Genomic DNA, 21367 nt, shown 5'->3' with positions numbered 1-21367 from the left:
CTTTCTCACTTTCTCTTTTATTAGGTTCAGTGAATCTGGTTTTGTGTGGAGGTCCTTGATCCACATGGACTTAAGCTTTGTACAAGGAGATAAGAATGGATCAATTTGTATTCTTCTACATGCTGACCTCCACTTAAACTAGTACCATTTGTTGAATATGCTTTTTCCCACTGGATGGTTTTGGCTTCTTTATCAAAGGTGACCATAGTTGTGGGTTTATTTCTGGGTCTTTAATTCTATTCCATTGATCTACCTTCCTGTCTCTGTACCAATACCAGGCAGGTTTTGTTTTGTTTTTAATTACTAATCAAGCTGTAATACAGCTTGAGGTCAGGGATGGTGATTCCCCCAGAAGTTTTCTTATTGTTGAGAATAGTTTTCCCTACCCTTGGTTTTTTTGTTATTCTAGATGAATTTGAGAATTGCTTTTTCTATCTCCGTGAAGAACTGAGTTGGAATTTTGATGGGGATTGCATTGAATCTGTAGATCGCTTTTGGCAAGACAGCCAATTTTACTATATTAATCCTGACAATCCTTGAGCATGGCAGATCTTTCCATCTCTCTTTTTTTTTTTTTCCGGAGCTGAGGACCGAACCCAGGGCCTTGAGCTTGCTAGGCAAGCGCTCTACCACTGAGCTAAATCCCCAACCCCGAGAGATCTTTCCATCTTTTGAGGTCTTCATCAGTTTCTTTCTTCAGAGACTTAAAGTTCTTGACATACAGATCTTTCACTTGCTTGGTTAAAGTCACACCAGGGTATTTTATATTATTTGTGACTATTGTGAAGGGTGTTGTTTCCCTAATTTCTTTCTCAGCCTTTTTGAGTAGAGGAAGGCTACTGATTTGTTGAGTAAATTTTTTATCCAGCCACGTGCTGAAGTTATTCATCAGCTGTAGGAGTTCTCCAGTGGAATTTTTGGGGTCGCTTATGTATACTAGTATATCACCCGCAAATAGTGATATCTTAACTTCTTCTTAACAATTTGTATCTGTTTGACCTCCTTTTGTTGTCTGATTGCTCTGACTAGAACTTCAAGAACTATATTGAATAAGTAGGGAGAGAGTGGGCAGCCTTGTCTAGCCCCTGATTTTAGAGGGATTGCTTCAAGTTTCTCTCCACTTAGTTTGATGTTGGCTATTGGTTTGCTGTATATTGCTTTTTATTATGTTTAGGTGTAGGCCTTGATCTTCCAAGACTTTTAACATGAGGGGGTGTTGTATTTTGTCAAAGGCTTTTTAAGCACCTAATGAGATGAACATGTGTTCTTTTCCTTTGAGTTTGTTTATATAGCAGATTATGTTGATGGATTTTTGTATATTGAACCATTCTCTGGGATGAAGCCTACTAGATCATGGTGAATGATCATTTTGATGTGTTCTTGGATTTGGTTTGCTTGTATTTTATTATTTTTGCATAGATTATAAGGGATATTGGTCTGAAGCTCTCTTTCTTTGATGGATCTCTTTGTGGTTTAGGTATCAATGTAACTGTGGCTTCATAGAACAAATTAGGTAATGGCCTTTTGTTTCTAAAAACATGGAACGCTTCACAAATTTGGGTGTCATCCTTGTGCAGGGGCCATGCTAATCTTCTCTGTGCCATGTAGTAGATGGGCTGCTAAAGCAAGCATGCAGTCAGTGATAACTGTCGAGCCATCTTTCCAGCCCCCCTTTTTTAAAATGTGAAATGTGGATCTAAAACCTAGGCCCTCATATTTGTAAGGCAAACAGTTTGCCAGGTAAGCTATCTATCTCCTCTTCTCCGTAGTACTTAGCACAACATTTTTTTTTCTTTTTTTCAGAGCTGGGGACCGAACCCAGGGCCTTGCGCTTGGTAGGCAAGCGCTCTACCACTGAGCTAAATCCCCAACCCCTTAGCACAACATTTTTGAAATGCCATTTATTCATGTAACAATTCATCCCACGTAATAATTCAGACCTTAATGCTGAATTCTACTTAATTACCTGGATGCCTTGAGTTCTCACTAGGGCTGACACCAGGGTTGTTTCTAGTTTTGGGGCAATGAACTCTGTAGCATGCGACTGTGGCAAGGTAGTCATACATAAGTTGGTGTGAACACGGTTTTCTTCCTGTCTTGGGCGGGTCCCACTTGCTGCAATTGTTAGATTGTCTATAAAAGTACATTCTTCTTTCTAAGAAACTGTCTACTTGCATTCTGATGGCTAATTCCGTTTTATAGTCCACCCTCGAGGCACGGACATCTTTTTTCTCCACATCAGCTTAGTCATTTGGTATTAGCTGTCCTTTTAGGCAATTGCCATTGTAATGGATGCACAATATCTTCCTTTTTCTCCTTACTGAGAAGTAGATACAGAGACACTTTTCTTATTTTTTGAGACAGGGTTTCTTTATGTAGCCCTGGCTGTCCTAGAACTCCCTCTATGTAGACCAGGCTGGCCTGCTTCTGCCTTCCTAGTGAATGTTAGGGTTAAAGGCATGTAGCACCATTGCCCTGCCACCGTTAGTTAAAGAGAATGTGCTCCTGGGAATGAGACCATAAGTCAATGAGTCACTTGTGGATTCTCACCTGGAACTGAGCCCAGACCTTGGAATTGTCTCCAGAGAGGGTTTTTCTTGTAGTGAGACTCAGTGTCTTAGGCATGTACACTGGTCCTTTCCCTTTTGAATTCTTTTCCTTTGTGCCTCTGATCAAGTTGGCAGGCACCTTTTCCAATGACTTTATTGTGGCTAGTGAACGTGATTCGGATTTGGGTTCCACGGACGTCTTTCTGGTGTCATCAAAAGCCATAGTTGTGGCGTGGCTTTCTGGATGACTTGTACCTTGGCAGGAGCGAACTGCAGTTAAGTCTGGACAGGAGCAGATGGAACAGGGCCCAACGGCAGCCACCACTGCATCCCAGAAAGCTCCAGAAGAATTTCTGATCACAAAGGCTCTTGATTTGGGAATCCACGCGTTTATTCCTACTCGTCAGTTAAAACTTTCAAACTGATTTAGCACTGACTCACTTTCTCTTCCTTTTCCTGCACTGGCACATGCAGCTAAGGTCTGAAGCCGGGGCCATCCTGTGCTTGGTTAAATGGCCCAGATGGCTTTCTTCCTGTTCCTGTTCTCCCCCTTTTCCTCACTGAGGTAGGAATGAGGCAGGAGAACAGGAAAGCACTTTCTTATCTGGCCCATCCTAAAGTGGTCTAGAATTTTCATGACCTGGAAGGTGTTATCAGATGGATTACTCTACCTCAGAGTCAATCTTACCTCTTTGTCAATGCATTCTCAGCCTAGTTGGCTCCCATGGCATTTAGATGACCTCTGATGACTGTTTCTGCTTTTCTTTGCTGGGGTGCTAGAGTGTGTGTCCCTGGAGTTTGTCCTTATAAATAGAACCTGAAGTAAGCCCTTCGTATGAGGGCACACACAGGCCTGGTCCTCAGGAAGAGCTCAGTTACCTTTCCCATATTCTACAGCTACTAGTGATGCAGGACAATGGCCGACCACTCCTTAGCCCAGTCATTGATTACTGATTATCAAATGTCTTGTTATAGATTTCTCAACTGAGAATTTGACAAAAAGTTCACTGTCACACCAAGTCCACAGACCCAACTAGGGCAGTTCTTACTTGGCATCATGGAAGGGATAAAGCTCTTTAATGGCAGGGGAGGAGTGGGGGTATAAATGGAATCCCCCCATCTAAAATATCTGTATCTGCTCTTCCCACATAAAAACCTCAGTGAGGGGAGACACTTGAGAGCTTTAAGCTTATTGTCTGGGGAATCCTAAGAAATTTACAGTGTTAGAAACGTCACTCTGGCGTATCTACTCTATCTTGAGATAGGTCTGGGTAATAAGTCTGAGCCAGGGAGATTTTCAGCATGTACTGCTGCCCCTTGACTGTCTTGGGCAATGGGTTTCAGGTACCCTTCTATTCTAGAATACCCCAAATCTACAGATTCTGAATTCCTTACATGAACTGATATAGTATTTGCACGTGGTCTGTGTACATACAACATAGCCCAGTATAATATTAGCACTCATCAGCTCCTGTGACTTCAGAAATGCCTGAGACAAACAGCTTACAAAGAGAAGGTTTTTTTTTTTTTTTTTTTTTCCCGGAGCTGAAGACCGAACCCAGGGCCTTGTGCTTTCTAGGCAAGCGCTCTACCACTGAGCTAAATCCCCACCCCCGAGAAGTGGTTTTTATCTGGTTCACAGTCATAAGCGATTTTCATTCTATGGTTGGTGAGCTCCATTGATTTGGGTCATGGCAGAGAGATATAGTAGAGTGAAAGCATGGGGGTGGGGATGGAGGAGGCTTAAGATTCTATCCCACAACATTCTTCATCTCCTTCGAGATGGTGCCTTGAAGCCTTCGTGTTAAAATCCACCTCCTAAAGGCTTCACCACTTCCCAAAAGCACCAAGGTGAGGACCAATTGACAATTCAATCTCAGATGTGGAGTCCATGGATATACAGGTTGGTAGACAGATGTATGGATAAACAGACTCACACACACACACACACACACATGTGGGCACACGTGCACATAATATGTACACACACACCTGTACACATGCAACCATGATTCACTGGCTAGCAGGGATTCTGGCAAATGTATCATTAAATGATTTCAGCCCTCAAACACCACAGACTGTACTTATATAAACTGAAGTGACTGTGATGTCACAGGGTGGCATAGACTCATGGGACCGTTATCATGTTCATCACTGATCAAACATCGTTACATAGTGCGTGACTCTGTGTGTATTTTCCTCAACACAGAAAAAAATTATTTTTCAACTAATGCTCAAGTGACAGAAGTCAGATAATTGTGTCTTAACCATTCTAAGAAGATGGAATAGGTAAGCAGTCGAGACTGGTTCACTCTGAGTCTCAAGATCACCAGTTTGGCTAGATTAACTTGCAGGAGGCTCCAGGGAGCATCTCCCCAGTGCTGGGATTACTGGCTCAGGCCACAGTGCCCAGGTTTTACGAGGATTCTGGGGATCTGAATTCAGGTTCTAATGCTTGGGCAGTGGACACAGAACTGACTGAGCCACTTCCTAGTCCTGATACATAATATATAACTCCAGCACATTAAAAAGAAACTTTCTTAAGACCTTGTTTACTGTTAAGACAATAACAATTCTTTTTGGATATTGGGAAGCATTAAACTAGGTTTGAAAGCTAGTTAGCCCCATGCTTGGCCTGGCAAACTTCCACTGCTCTGTGTGTGTGTGTGTGTGTGTGTGTGTGTGTGTGTGTGTGTCTGGTGTGTCTGGTGTGTCTGGTGTGTCTGTCTGTCTGTCTGTCGATTGTCATTAAGACAGCATGGTACTGTGCTAATATTCCCTAAGAGCACAGCCAGGGATGGCTCAGACCAGACAGATAATTGAGTAGCAGGCCCCAGGGTGTTTGTGCTTATGGCTTTGTTGTATTACAAGAGGATACAAGTTTTATGTTGTGGTGAAAGGGGACAGAACACAATATATGAAGTGAGATCAGAAAGAGAATTGTGTGCAGGGTGAAACCAAACAAAGTCAGGTGAGGCTCCAGGAGTTCTTGTCCACAGGCTCTCTGCGGAGCCACTCGGGGTGTGTTTAATCCTCTCAGTGAATTTCAGCAGTCATGCAAACCGTCCCTTAGAGATGCTCACCAGAGACTGAGCATCTGGGGAAGGCTTCTCACGGAGGCCCTCTGCAGGCATGAGCCCACACCACAATCCAGGCTCCTCGAAGGAAGGCAAATCTTCAGAGAAATTATACATTTATATGAGCATTTTAGGCACAATGAGCCACTCTCATCCGTTTAAAAAAACGGTGGGAGCTCTTCCCCAATCCAATTTCCCAGATGTCAGCCAAGGGTTAATCTCATATGCAGGCCCATTAAAGGGTAGCATAGGCGAGCCTCCTTTGTTAACGGCATTACAAACAGGTGCACAGAGGGGAAATACAATAGAATGGATACTAGTGCAGAAACAGCCCTGTATCCATGTGGCCACCCAAGGAATGACAAAGCTGCCATTGTGATGGAGCGGGGGGGGGGGGGAAGATGATATCTTTAATGATTTTAAATCAGTGGTGCTGATTACTGCTTTATCCATATGGGAAAATAATTCTGGCACTTACTTTAATAGATTCCCAAATATCAGTTCTAAATAGGTCAAGATAATTAAGCCTGTAGCAAGTAACCAGCTACTTCCTTCAGTGGGACAGCTGCTGGTATCGTGATCCAGAGAAGAACTTCCCACCCTTGCTCATGCGAGCATTCCTATTTAAACCGGGGGCTCACGAAAAGACTAAACCAAATCAAAAACAAGGAAACAGCAGGCTGAGTTATTGAGAAGAGGAGGAAGAGGAGGAGGAGGAGGTGGAGGAGGAGAAAGAGGAAGTGGAGGAGGAGAAAGAGGAAGTGGAGGAGGAGGAGGAGGAGGAGGAGGAGGAGGAGGAGGAGGAGGAGGAGTGGTTCAGTGGGGAGATGGAGAGTGGAGACAAACCAAACACATTATAAACATTTGTGAAATTGTCAAAGAACGAAAACCAAAGTAGCAAATCAAAACATAATCACAGTCAACAGCAAATAAATGAGAACAATGTGGAATGTCTGAAAAACAGGCAATTGAACAGTGTGGCTACAGTTGTCATGTGACTTCAGTCCTGGCTGGTACATGGAACCGACCAGGAGGAAGGAATGGAGGTTTTGGCAGTGCAGGAAATGTTGCACACCTTCATTTAGGGCTGGTCACACTGATACGGACATTCTACAACCATCTGTCAAGGGCCGGGGATGCGGCTCGGTGGGTGGAGTGCCTGGCTAACAGGCACCCGCTGCTGGGTTCTGTCCTCAGTACCCCGTAAGCCAGGCCCAGTGGCTCCTGCTTTGAACCCCAGCACTCGGGAGGTGGCAGGAAGGCAGCAGGGTAAGTTTATGATCATCTTCAGCTGCACAGTGAGTTTGAGGCCAGCCTGGGATACATGAGACTCTGTCTCAAGAAAAAGTCCATCCTGCCGTTCTCTCACGGTCTTCACCCTTGCCTAACACACGGAAGCATGTTATACTTCCGTAAATAGTGGCTTACTTACAAACTGCAGCATATACTAAGAATTCTATGTAGGACCCTTTGGTGTCTGTCTGAAGGAGAAACGGGGTATTATCAAATACACGTTCCCCCTTCCCGCAAACCCTAACTTATTTTTTTTTTCCACCGGAAGAGCAGTTTTCTTCACACTCTCCAATTGAGGGCTGAGTCCAATTTGAAGTCTGTGGAAAGTCGAGAGCATCTTCTCAGGAACCGTGTCCTGCACTGTCCGAGCGTGCTTCACAGATTGCAGAGACTGGCTCCCTGGGGATTTCAGCTTCAGCGTTTAATCGCCCGCTGGCCTCAGAAGTTCCAGCGACTCCTGCGCACATGTAGCAGGTATGCAGCTTGGTTTTCCTGTGGGTCCCCAACAACTGGAGCAGGGGCTGTCCCTGTCTCAGTTGCCTGCTGTGGATCCCATCCCCCTACTTGGCCCTCCTTGTCCGGCCTCAGTGGGAGAGGATGTGCCTAGTCTTGCAGTGACTTGATGTGCCATGGTAGGTTGGTACCCAGGGTGGAGACTTTCCCCTTCTCAGAGGTGAAGGGGAGGGGTGGGAAGAGGGGCCCTGTGAGGGGGCGCTGGGGGTAGAGGGGGGTTGCGATTGGGATGTAAAGTGAATAATTTAATAGAAAAGGAAATTCCAGTGACTTACTTGGTTGTGAGACTGAGAGGAGTTTGGAAGCTCAGGCACAAGCAGGAGCGGTTGCTAGTTAAGCCAGCTTCTCTCCACTGTGTCCTTACAGAAAGTTCTAGCTGATTTTCACCCTGTGTTTGATCAAAACTGTTCTTTAATGACAAGAGTTCATATAATACTTTGAATAAAAACTTACCATACTCACTTGCTGGCTTGCTTATTGTTTGTTTGTTTGTTTGTTTGTTTGTTTGTTTATTATAAATTTGCTTTGAGAAATCCTTCAGTGGGAGAACAAAAAAAGGGGTGGGGTGAGGAGGTTAATTCATTCTATCAAGAATCATTTTTTTTAAAAGATGTATTTATTTACTATTTTCAGACACACCAGAAGAGGGCATCAGATCCCATTACAGATGGTTGTGAGCCACCATGTGGTTGCTGGGATTTGAACTCAGGACCTCTGGAAGAGCAGTCAGTGCTCTTAACCACTGAGCCATCTCTCCAACCTCAAGAATCATTTTGATGTCACACAGCTACACACAGTCAGCCCCGAGAATATTTTTCCTTTGGGGATCAGGAGGTATAGGAATTTTCCGCTGCCAATTTGAACAGATTTCGCTGTTAGAAAGAAAATGGGATTCTGCTGGGTGTGAAGAAGGAAAAGAAAGAGGAAGAGGAGAAGAAGAAGTAGGAGGAGGAGGAGCAGGATGGGGAGGAGGAGGAGCAGGATGGAGAGGAGGGAGGGGAGGAGGGGAGGAGGCAGGCAAGTAAAATGATGAATAAAGCAGTTTGTCTTAGTTCTGTCAGCTGTGGCAAAGGACAGTCTGGGTGCTTTACATACACCGTAGAGATTGATTTCCCCCACAGTGTCAGAGGCTGGGGAATCTGAGATCAGGGTGTCAGCATAGTTGGGACTGGGGAACACCCATCTTCTTAGTCAGAGATTACAGTTTGTTACTCATTTTCTGGGGTGCTGTTTTTAATTTAAAAGTGAGAGTATACTAATTATAGACGATGAAGGGCTTCATTGACGATATATACATTATGACACATATAAAATGGATTTGGGGCATTTCCACCCCCATCATGCTCCCTTGTGTCCTTCCCACTCCTGGGAACTCCTTTCCCACTTCTGATTAGTCCTGCCTTACCTTTGTGTATTTGTTGCTGTCATGGAGACAGTGAGTTTAATTAGGATCACCTAGAGCAGCAACAGATGCTGTCGATGATGCCTTACCTGCTGCTGAAGTACATTATATGCACGTATATACCACATAGCGAAAACCATTGTTGTATACAACAATCGTCTAATAATAAAGAGGAAAAGCCATGGAAAGTTTCTCCTCAGTACAAGCTCTTAACTGCTGGGCAGTCTTCCTAGCCCCTAGGGTTTATTACTTTGAAGAATTTAGGATTAGAGCAGTGGTTCTCAAACTTTCTAATGTTATGACCCTTTAATACAGTTCCTCGTGTTATGGTGACCTCCAACCATAAAGTTATTGTTGTTGCTACTTTATAACTGTAATGTTGTCACCACTATGAATTGTAATGTAAATATCTGATATGCAGCCCCTGCAGAAGAGTCATTTGACCCCAAAAAGGTCATGAACCACAGGTTGAGAACCACTGGATCAAAGGGTAGTTTCATGGTCTCCGTCAGACTCCTTTCTCCCTGAAGATGCTGCTCACTGAGATGCAATAAATCTGCAGAGTTCGCTGGCCTTATGCTGTGTTGCCTAATGTGTCCATGTCTGCAAAATTCAAAGCTGGAGTATAAATATCACAGAAGGCATCATATCCACAAATCACAGTTGTTGATTTGATTAAGTGGGCAAATGACAGAAATAACCTGAAGTGGAGACTTCTGCTTTCTTTGGAAAGTCAGTTATGTCAAAGAACGTTGCTGAAGCAGACACAGGTGAAAGGATCTTTTGATAAAGCACGCACATGAAAGGACACGTAGAGGACTCTTAGCTAATGACACACATGCATTGGTTTGCCTTACATTGCATTGCTGAGCTCTGTTTGTCATGACTTCACAGAGAGAAATACAGCAAAAAACTTCTGGTGGTGTCCTGGGGACTTCTTGCTGCTTCATGGACTTGGCCAATTGGCAGAGTGATGCCAGCTGATACAGACTCACGTGGAGTTTTGCTAAGGCACAGTCCTCATATGTGCACTCTCACACATGGGAATAGGTATAGAAACATGCATATTGTGTACATGTATGCCAGAGAGAGAGAGAGGGAGAGGGAGAGGGAGAGAGAGAGGAGAGAGAGAGAGAGAGAGAGAGAGAGAGAGAGAGAGAGAGAGAGAATATATGAATATGAGCATGTTAGCCAGAGAGAGAAAAGAGACACCCAAGATAGAGCAAGCCAGATGGTGGTTTAATTCTTTAATCCCAACACTTTAGAGGCAGAAGCAAGAGTTTGAGGCCAGCCTAATCCATAGTTCTAGAATGGCTGGGCTACACAGAGACATCCTGGAGAGAGAGAGAGAGAGAGAGAGAGAGAGAGAGAGAGAGAGAGAGAGAGAGAGAGAGAGAGAGGACTGGACCAAGTATGTTCACAAGCAGTGTCACTGTGTGCTTGCCATCAGCAAGAGTCTCCTTAGAATAAATTTGAGAACAGACTGTGATAATTGCACTTGAACCTGTTTTGAACTCTGGACCTATGGAAAAGGAGATAGAGACGTTAATTGTTGAGTGCTGGATGTGTGAGCGAGGTTAGCTATCCCTTCCAAAGGAAGTACTTCTAAGCTGCCCTGTCCTGTCCATGTAGGGTGCATATTCAAAGCATGATTCTTTCCAGACAAGGATAGAGTTGCTTCTGAATATGGATCGAAAACAACATAGAGTATACCAAAAATCACCCAAAGATTTACAGCAGTTGTGGGTGGTCCAGCTTGTTAATTGCAAAAATGGAGCCCTTTACTGTTAACGTCGGAAAAAATGTGAAAACCAAACAAAGATGTGGTCCAAGAGAGGAGGCTTAACACTGATCATTCCGCAGGAGAAAGGGCATGGAAGTGGAAGCATAAGCTGCTGGCTCTGGTGAATGTTCATGGCAATTAAGACGGCAAATAGACCCTCATCATCTCCCCACCCCTAACCCCACATCCAGGCCAGCACTCAGCCTGGAAGACATTCTAATCAGCTGTGGTGAGTTTGGTCCCAGCAGACCTTTAGTTCCTATTGTTTCTCAGGAAAAGTGGGTTTATCTTGGCTCCTATTATTTTAAACAGCCACTTTGGTTCCTGTGTTCTTTCCTGCCAAAGGCATGGGGGCAACAGAGAGAGAGAGAGAGAGAGAGAGAGAGAGAGAGAGAGAGAGAGAGAGAGAGAGAGAGAGAGAGAGAGCGCTTTGGATACACCTGGAAGGCTGCTGAGCCGGGGCCAGAGGCCCTAACTAAAGCTTCGATTCAGTTGCTCTCAGGGCTCTGTATGTGAAATGTGCATTCTGGTTTACATACGTTCCGATTAAGTCTCTCATTTACAATAGCTGTTGTGGTTTGGGTGTGAAATGCCCCGCCATCAGCTCGTGGGTTTGAATATGTGGTCCCCAGTTGGGAGTGACCCTTGAGGTATGTGGCCTAGCTGGAGATGGTGAGTGAGTCACTGTGGGGTCAGACCTCCCTTAAGCTGCATCTTGGCAGGGATTCAATCACAGCCGTGAGGAAAACAACTCAATAGCTTTTGGCTTATAACATTGTGATTACACTTGTCGACAGTAGCTTAGGAGAGATGGAGAGGCCTACTGTATGTCCATGATCATATAGAGGCTTGGTAGATATGGATACATACTACTTAAAACTTGCTTGGTGATCAGTTTGTTGTCACTGTTCGTGTCGAACAGTCCACACCCTCTGCGGCAGGCTTCTCCGTGTGATATCAGGCCTAGCTCGGTGGGGAAGTTGTTCACTGCCAAGCCTGGTGATCTGAGTTTGGTCCCCAGAGCCCACGGCTGAAAGTCTGCACCAGGTCCTCTGTGTACATATCATGGCATGGCTTCCAGTTTAGTCTTTTTGTGGGATTCCTGACCGCTCGAAGGAGTGGCTCTCTGGTTCTCCTGCCTCTCCTTGGGCTCTTTTCCTTTCGTTGGTTTGTCTTGTCCAACTTCATTGTGATAGTTTTTCTTTTATCTTACGCTTTATTTTGTTATGTCAAAAAGTGAATGAATGTAAAACCATTAGAACAAAGGTGAATAGCTGAACCGTTATTTATACTTTCTGGATGAGGGGAGATCAGTTTTCTTCAGTGGAGTAAAACAGGGTATACCAACCTCTCAGGCCTCATGTTCAGGAATAGTCCACCAACATACCATGAACTCTACAGGTTTTTGTTTGTTTGTTTTGTGTGCGTGTGCGTGTGTGTGTGTGTGTGTGTGTGTGTGTGTGTGTATGCTTTTATTTGGTTATTGGTGTGGGGGTGGTTTTGTTTTGTTTTGGGGGTGTTGTTTTATTTCATTCTGTTGGTTTATTGTATTTTTTTTTTCTGAAAACAAACTTAAAGTTGGGTTGGGTAGGGAGGGGTAGAGAAGATCTGAAAGGACTTGGGTGAGTGGCAGAATACTATTAAAATATATTTAAAATCGGTTGGGGATTTAGCTCAGTGGTAGAGCGCTTGCCTAGGAAGCGCAAGGCCCTGGGTTCGGTCCCCAGCTCCGAAAAAAAGAACCAAAAAAAATATATATTTAAAGTAAAAAATTGTTGTAAATAATTAAAAATATAAGCAAGGCAGTGGCATATGCCTTTAATCCCAGCACTCAGGAGGCAGACACAGGTGGATCTCTGTGAGTTTGAGGCCAACCTGGTCTATAGAGAGAGTGCCAGGACAGCTAGAGTTACACAAAGAAACTCTTTCTTGAAAAACAAAACAAAACTAATAAGAAATATAATTAAAAAAAGAAAAAGAAAGTTAGACTTGGCTCCTGCAATCTGTCCTCTGGCCTGATTTAGCCTAAGGTAAATGGGACAGCTACTCCAGCCTGACACTTAGCCTCACTTGGCCATCCTCCTCCCCGGGCATACCTACCAATTTTGAGATTACACATCAGGACCACCCACCATGCTTACTACCTAAGGTGTACAGCATGCTGCTTTGATGTATGCATAGCTATTTAATGATCCTCTATGATAAGGGTGCCATAGCGCTCCCTTCACACAGACACCCATGAGGAGGACATAGGTCTAGAGAGCTTCAAGTATGCAACACACTATTATCAATTAGAATCATCAAGCCAGGTAGAAGAGCTCCAGAACTAAACATCTTGCAACTAAAACTTGGTGTCTTCTTAGCAACATCTCCCCACTTCTTGTTAAGTTTAAGTTTAACAATTTGGGTGTTTTGTCATTGTTTATTTTGGGAAAATAGATCTCATATAGCCCAGGCTAGCCCCAACCTCTCTACTTAGTTATAAATGACTTTGAACTTCTTATCTTCCTGCCTCTGTCTCCCAAGTGCTGGGATTATAAATGGGCTACCACGCCCACCAAGTTTAGCAACTGTTGTGTGGATTTTAGATTTATAATCTAAGGACCTCTATGGTGGTACACACTGGAAATTTGCCAAGAGACTCGATTGTTTTAGTAATGGCATGGAAATTTATCCATATTCAAAACAATAGGTTACATTTAGAATGATAATCATGTAAAGTCAATATCATCATGGATTGTCTGAAGAAGTCAGTTTTCTTAAAAAGTATTAGCATATATCAACTGTACAAAATAGTATGTTTCATTAAAATGTCATTCTTTTGATGTAGAAGAGTACACAGTAAGAATGGACAAGGAGGAAGTCACTTGAGGCCTGGAGGCTGTAACTGTCGGATCTCTGAGCGGCAACTTCTAGTTGTTTTGCTTCATCCTCTGGGGAAAGCCAGGGACCCTGAGAGCATGTCCAGAGCGCCAGTCACATGGCCGATGGGGACAGCCCTTGACTGGTGCAGTGGGACTTGGGTTTATTTTCTTTTTCTAGTGTCTCATACCAATTTCTTTTCTTTCCTTCGGGTGGATTTTAACCAGTTGGCAAGAGTTCATCTTATTTTTAAAGTAAATCTCATGATCAAAGTATTCAAATGGAGATGCTTGGGCATTAAAAAAAAACGTATTTTTTTCTTCTTCAGGTGATTGAACCCCAGTCCTTGTGTGCTAGGCAAGCATTCTGCCACTGAGCTCCACCCTCAATCGGGTCTTGTTATGAATCTCAGTAGTCTAAGCCTTACACTTGCCACATAGCCCTGAGTCATGGTTTGTATATACTTGGTCCAGAGAGTGGTACTATTAGGAGGTGTGGCCTTGTTGGAGTGGGTGTGGCCTTGTTGGAATGGGTGTAGCCTTGTTGGAATGGGTGTGGCCTTGTTGGAGTGGGTGTGGCCTTTTGGAGTGGGTGTGGCCTTGTTGGGGTGGGTGTGGCCTTGTTGGAGTGGGTGTGGCCTTGTTGCAGAAGGTGTGTCACTGTGGGCTTGGGCTTCAAGACCCTTATTTAGCTGCCTGGAAGTGAGTCTTAAACTAGCAGCCTTCAGATGAAGATGTAGAACTCTCAGCTCCTCCAGCTCCATGCATGCCAGAATGCTGCCATGCTCCCACCTTGATGATAATGGACTGAACCTCTGAAGCTGTAAGCCAGCCCCAATCAAATGTTGACCAAGAGTTGCCTTGTCATGGTGTCTGTTCTCAGAAGTAAAATCCTAACTGAGACACGCTGTCTGGTTCTGAACTCAAGATCCTCCTGTTTCTACCTCCTGAGTGCTATACCACTATTCATCTCAGAAATTTAAAACAGGTCTGCTCAGCCAGTTAGCTGCATTTTTTTTTTAAAGATAACATGCTTGTAAAACATATGAAAGAACAAGCATTTCAAATTCTGTGGGGAAATTGTGTATGATCAGGTGACCAGAGCTCAGCAGAAGACTCCATTAAACCCATTAGCACTTGCAGAATGACCTAAGGGACTTTAAGAGTTTGTTCTCAACAGTCTGTCAAAGGACACCCTCTGAGGGCAGCTCTTACAGAAACAAGAGCATGGCCAGGAGTCCTTATCCACAGCATTCTGCAGATCAGATGGGCCAGCCTTTCCAGATGAACCAGGCTTCCTGTGCTGGCTGGCGGCAGTCCCCTGGCAACCTTAGGTTCTTAGCTTTGAGTCCCAAGGATGGCTATTAGCTAGAAAGCTGCTCCATCTGACATCTCAGAGCCTAAGAACCCTCGAGCCATACCATCCTGGGGCACACAGGGCATCAGAGACAATAGTTTTGGGTTTGGCAGTAACCTGACTCCATATTCATTACCCCAGTAGTTCTGATCATATTTAGAACTAATAGCAAGTTGTTGCAGGCCTTGGAAGCCTCCCCAGTCCCCAGACATCCTCACTTTGCCTCAGTGGACCCGAACTTCAGAGTCTTGAAGTGACAACGGCCAACTCTGACACAGTCAGGGACATGGGCTCCCATGAAACCCCTTCCCATTTTCTCAGTTTGGCAAATTCCTTTGAAACTGCAGAGTCAATAATACCTCTTTTCACTCTGTTTCAGGACTGCATTTGGCCCAGGTACTCGTCAATCTTAGTTAGGGTTTTACTGCTGTGAACAGACACCATGACCAAGGCAACTCTTATAAAGGACAACATTTAATTGGGGCTGGCTTATAGGTTCAGAGGTTCAGTCCATTATCATCAAGGTGGGAGCATGGCAGTGTCCAAGCAGGCATGGTGCAGGGAGAGCTGAGAGTTCTACATCTTCATCTGGAGGCTGCTAGCAAAATACTGACTTCCAGGCAGCTAAGACTAGAACATTAAAGCCATGCACACTGACACAAGTACTCCAACAAGGCCACACCTCCTAATAATGCTGTGGCCCAAGCATATACAAACCATCACATTGTCTATTGCCTTGACACTGGTGGGCAGCATCATAGACAGTTTGCAAACGCACTTTAAGCTGCATCTACCATGCGAACACTACCAATTTATCAGCATTAAAAAAAACTCTTTGCAGATCTCAATGAGTAGAAGTTATGTTTTATAAACTCTTTTGCCATTTGACTGTCCATGGGTGCTCATTCCAATGAATTTAACTGGACTCTTCAGAGCCATGAACCAAGCACTCACTTCTTTAAAGCTGTTGGGTCCAGCAGAGTTGTAGTAGGCTTGTAGCTACAAGGAAGTTGCTATGCTGCCATTGCTCTACCATGGCCTCTACCATCTTCTAACCAGCACACTGTCTTAAAAGCAGACTTTAGATGCTCCTTCCAAATAAACAAACCACTGCGTGAGATGGCAGACATGTCCACGGCCCACTCTGAGCGATCATTTCATTGTGTGTCCCAAAGCAGCTGTGAGGGATGGGGGGGTAGAGAGATGATACAGCGGTTAAGGGCACATATTGCTCTTAACCAGAGGCTCACTATTATCTGCAACTTCAGCTCCAAGGGATCAGATACCCCCTTCTGACCTCCAAGGGCACATGCATATATATGGCATATACACAGATGCAGATACATGTGCATAAATAAAAATTTAAAATACTTTAAAAACCACAAGTAACACTTTAAATATATATGGAATAAAAAATAAAAAAAAAAATCCTTCTCCACCGTGGTTTCAAAATGGCCTTTCTCAATCAGCTCTCTGCTTTACTGTTATGTGATTGTCTTGTCTGTTGCCCATGTCACGAATCAGTGGCCACATATCTAAGTGGGGTGGATAGAATTATCAATGATCCCTGAAGGGAAAGAGATGGGATCTAAACAGAAACAAACCAGTCCAGAAAGGTCACAAAAACAAAACAGCAACAAAAAAACGCCGAAAATACAACTGCAGATTGTTAACTGTAAATAGTTTACGGAACACAAGGTCTCCGCTGTCTCATTAAAAGAAATCTTTGTATTGCCTTTTGAAAATTTTGTTTTACATAATTTGAAGCTGAACTTGATTGTACCTCTCCAAAGTAAATAGTTTTTGCAAAACACTCAGTGTCTAAAATATCAGATAAAGAGAGGCTTATTAGGGTACTTCAGGAGGGCTTTCCATGTGACAGAAGTTGTTTTCCTGAGTTCAGGCTACAAAGAAGCTTTTTGTATCATTGAGTTTCACCAATATGGGAACATTGGAAAGATTTCACAGAGGGAGCTAGAAAAACTCAACACACAAACTGCAGGGCCAAACACAGAAGAAAGAAAATAGCAATTTTCTCTGTTATTTTGATAACTTTTACCAAGTTAAAGAAAAATTTAAGGAAACCCAGATTCACTTGATGAAATGAATATTTTTGAGTTCATGTCCCTGTGGAATGATCATGGCATTACTGTGTTCTTCTATGTATGTGTATTGGGAGCACATGGGCAGAACCAGGTGACGATTTATGAAAGAGACTTCTATTGAGAGTTCAGGTTAACTGTAGGAAGTTAACTTAGGACATATTTGAAATCTTTTCATTTTGTGGATTAAGAGGATCACGGGGCACCACTGAGCGTGTGGTGCCCACCTGTATTCTCAGTGCTGGGCAAGCTGAGTCAGAATTATGATTTCCAGGATAGTCTGTACAGTGAGACCTTGTCTCAAAATCAAACAAACAAATGAAGGAGCTAATTATGCCTATAATCTCAGTATTTGGGGCAAGAGGCAGGAAGGTCAGACATCCAAGGTCATCCTTGTCTGTCTGATACCAGCCTGAGCTACATGAGACCCCGTTGATATAAATAAATAGAGATGGGGTGGGGAGTGAGAGGAGGCAATTGAATAAGTGAGGCAGAACAGAGGATCAGATAGCATGTCCATAGACTTAATTAACAAGTTTATGGATTTATTAAAGCATATAAAAATACAGAGAGCAGAGAAGGCAAGGTGTGTTATCTTATTAAAGGGAGCACTTGACAATGTCAGGAGTCATGTGGATCCGTAAAGCTGATTGACTAGCAGCCTGGCTAAATCCATGAGCTCCAGGTTCAATGGAAGACTCTCTCATGTATATGTATATGTATATGTATATGTATATGTATATGTATATGTATATGTATATGTATATGTATATGTATATGTATATGTATATGTATATGTATATGTATATGTATATGTATATGTATATGTATATGTATATGTATATGTATATGTATATGTATATGTATATGTGTATATAATCTCTATCTCTATATATGTATATATAATATATATATATATATATATATATATATATATATATGATGGCTATTCCTAGTTGTCAACTTGACTACCTCTGGAATGAATTACAATCCAGAAATTACAATGCAGAAATGGAGGGCACACCTGTGATCCAGATCTTGAGGCTGGAAGACACAGGTTTCTGACCCAGATTTTGATGTGAAATGATACACACTTTTGATCCAGATCTTGAGGCATAGTGGCCATGAAAAGCTTAGGCCTAGGCAAGGTAGTACACACCTTTAGTCCCAGGATTAAAGGCAAGTAGATCCTGAATTCGAGGCCAGCCTGGGACAGAGCAAGTTCCAAGTCCAGGCGTGGTGAAACACACCTTTATTCTGAGCCATACCTTCTGGAGGCATAGGTAAGGACATTGGGAAAAGGAAGATTCACTCTTCTTCACCTGCTTACACTTCCTTGCCAGCTCCTCTGTTGGAACTTCTTCAGGATTCCAGTTTACTCAGAAGGCCAAGACACCTAGCCTCATGGGACTGAACAACTACTAGATTCTTAGACTTCCCACTCACAGCTGCCCATTGTTGACTGCCTACAGTTGGACTGTAGACTGTAAGTTATTACAACAAATTCCCTCAATATATACAGACATTCCATAAGTTCTGTGACTCTAGAGAACCCTGACTAATACACTCGCCATCCATCCATCCATCTGCCAAGGAAGATAACAAGATTGACCTCTGGCCTTCATACTATGTGCATACACCTTCAGGTGAAGGCAACTATAGGAGCATGTACAAATAGCACATATATGCACACTCACAAAAAGGTCTGAGATAAAGTCTCAAAATAAAAATGAAATAAAATGAAGTCAGCTTTAAAACCCTAACAGTTATTTTAAGATGTAGGAGAATGAGCTTACGGGTAAAGTGAGGTTTTCCTAACCAGAAGAGTCATTTGAAATTGAAATGACATCACGTCCCATAAACTTACCTTCAGAAAACTTAATCTTTAGAGATAAAAGCACATAATGGGCCAGAGATGAGGGAGATTCTTTCCCTAAACTTCTGGTGGGATTAGAATCCCAAATATCATTTGCCTGTTTAGACTACTGTTAAGTTGTCTGCGGGCAGAACCAGGATAATTCAGTTACAAAGGAAGTCATGTTTTGAGAGTCCGGGTCCCATGGTGAGGACCAGAATGGGGGAAAAGATTAAATGCAAAATGACTTCATGTTCATAACTTATTGCCATCTTGCCACTTGGACAGACCATTGTTTTTCTTTAAAACAAAACAAAACAGAGGGCTGAGGACGGACTCAATCGCTAGAGTGCTTGCCTCCTATGCGCAATGCCCAGCCCCTCATAAACTGGGTGTGGAGGCACACACTTGTAACCTCTGTGTTTGGGAGATTGAGATAGAGGATCAGAAGTTCAAGGCCAGCCATGGGTACATTGTTCTAGGCCACGCCCCCCAAAAGAAAACCAACAAACCACACCACCACCACCACCAACAACAACAATAGCCAAAACCACCATCACCAGTCACAGCAGCAGCAACAACAAAGCAAGAAGTCCCTTCAAAATCATTGACTCCATGGGCCTAAAGAACCAACAAGGTCCTCAGAGCTAATTGACAGATTAAATGTGGCCCACAAACCCCAACACTGAATTCATAACTTGGGCTTTCTTATTATGTGCGGTGGTTTGAATATCCTTGGCTCATGGGACTATGAGGAGATGTGGCCTTGATAGATGAAATATGTCACTGTGGAGGTGGGGCTTTGCGGTCTCACATATATGCCCAAGTCAGCCCAGTGTGAAACAGTCTCTTCTGGCTGCCTGCAGGAAGTCAGTCTCCTCCTGGTTGTGCCATGTCTGGTAGCCTCAGTATTCTAACTTGTAAGGAGGAACCGTTTCTTCAGGGGGTTTGCTTGACAAAGTGAGGTCAATATGTCTGGCTTAGAACATGGTTTGGCAGGCGTTCATCCCATAGCATACATAAGCTCTTCTAGATCCAGTCTACAGCATAACAAAGGCAGCTGAGCACATACATGGTGTCAGGTGTGGCTCCTACCCCACGTTTCCTGGGCTTTGTAACCTAGGAAACCAGGACCAGTTTTCTCCTTCTATCATGAGGGTCCCAGGTATCAAACTTAGCTCCTCTTTCAAGCTTCTCAACAAGACCCCTTGAGCCATCTTGATAGCCTAAAGCAGCCTTTTAGATGTTTTATCATTTATTAATGTGGTGGTTTGAATATGCTTGGCCCAGGGAGTGGCACTTACTTGGAGGTGTGGCCTTGTTGGAATTGGTGTGGCCTTGTTGGAGGAAGTATGTCACTCTGAACATGGGCTTAGAGCCTCATCCTAGCTGCCTGCAAGCCAGTCTTCTGGTAGCTGCCTTTGGAACAAGAAGTGAAACTCCAAGCACCACCAGTCCCATGACGCTGTCATGCTCCCACCTTGATGATAATGGACTGAACCTCTGAACCTGTAAGCCAGCCCTAATTAAATGTTGTTCTTTATAGGAGTTGCCTTGGTCATGGTGTGTCTTCACAGCAGTAAAACCCTAACTGAGACAATTTACTTTCTTATTTTGGTTTATGTGGTGTGTGCACATGTGTATACTGGTGTTCACATGTGCAGAGGTCAGAAATCACTGTCGGGTTTCTTCCTTTATTGATCTATGATGTATTTATTTATTTTTGGAGGAGATGGGCTTTCTCACCATTTTGGGCTAGACTGACTGGTGAGCAAGGCCCCGAGATCTGCCTCTCTATGGCACTGGGACTGTATAGGCATACACCGACACACCTAGCTTTTATGTGGGTGCTAGGGATCCACCTCAGGTTTTTGAGCTTGTACTGCAGACACTTTACCAGTTAAATGTTGTAAATTGGTTTTTATTTTATGTGTATGGGTAGTTTGCTTGCATTTATGTCTGATCACCACTTGTGTGCTTAGTTCCTCCAAAGGCCAGAAGAGGGCATCAGATCCCCTGGGACTATAGTTACAGATGGTTGTAAACTGCAACGTGGGTGCTGAGAACCAGACCTGGGAAGAGCAGCCAGTGATCTGAACCATTGAGGTATCTTTCCAGCCTCTTTACCCACTTTTTAACCTGCTTCCAATTAAGGGAAGTAGAATCTTCACATTGTCAGTTTTGATAGGGTATTATTCTTCAATTACAGCAAATGTATTTACATTAAGGTTATAGATTTGCCCTCTGGATTCTCTTTGTAGGTTTTCTTTTATTCACTTATTACCTCCAAAAAGTATTTCTTGCCATTTTTTTTTTTTATTCTTTCATTTTACATGTATGGGTGTTTTGCCTGCATGGGCGGCTGTGTACCACATGCATGCAGTGCCCACTGAGGTCAGAAGAGGGCGTTAGATCCCCTGGAACCAGAGTTAAAAAATGGCTGTGATCCACCACGCAGATGCTGGGAACCGAGTCAGTATCTGCTGGAAGAGCAAGAAATGCCCTTAGTCACTGAGCCATCTCTCCAATCTCCTTTTTGCCATGTGTTTTGAGAAGTATTTGTTGTGTGCTCTAC

General features: G+C 43.5%; 1 long non-coding RNA gene and 1 pseudogene across 2 annotated transcripts in view; one reads left to right on the top strand and one right to left on the bottom strand.

The window, feature by feature from the left end:
• Nucleotides 1-1532: 1532 nt before the first annotated feature.
• Rnu6-859 (RNA, U6 small nuclear 859) lies at nucleotides 1533-1632 on the bottom strand (annotated as a pseudogene).
• A 9052-nt stretch (nucleotides 1633-10684) lies between these two features.
• LOC148006936 (uncharacterized) overlaps nucleotides 10685-21367 on the top strand; it is a 35095-nt gene continuing 24412 nt past the window's right edge. The window contains exon 1 of one of the 2 annotated variants that reach the window (XR_015645221.1): nucleotides 10685-10846. This is a non-coding gene — a long non-coding RNA (uncharacterized LOC148006936). The remainder of the gene's footprint in view (nucleotides 10847-21367) is intronic. The other variant, XR_015645231.1, reaches the window with a different exon arrangement.

This window comes from Rattus norvegicus, chromosome 1 (genome assembly GCF_021556685.1).
Source record: "Rattus norvegicus strain SHRSP/BbbUtx chromosome 1, alternate assembly SHRSP_T2T, whole genome shotgun sequence".
Lineage (NCBI taxonomy): Eukaryota > Metazoa > Chordata > Mammalia > Rodentia > Muridae > Rattus > Rattus norvegicus.
Note: the sequence above shows the minus strand (reverse complement) of the source record. Positions and strands in the feature narration are given on the sequence as shown.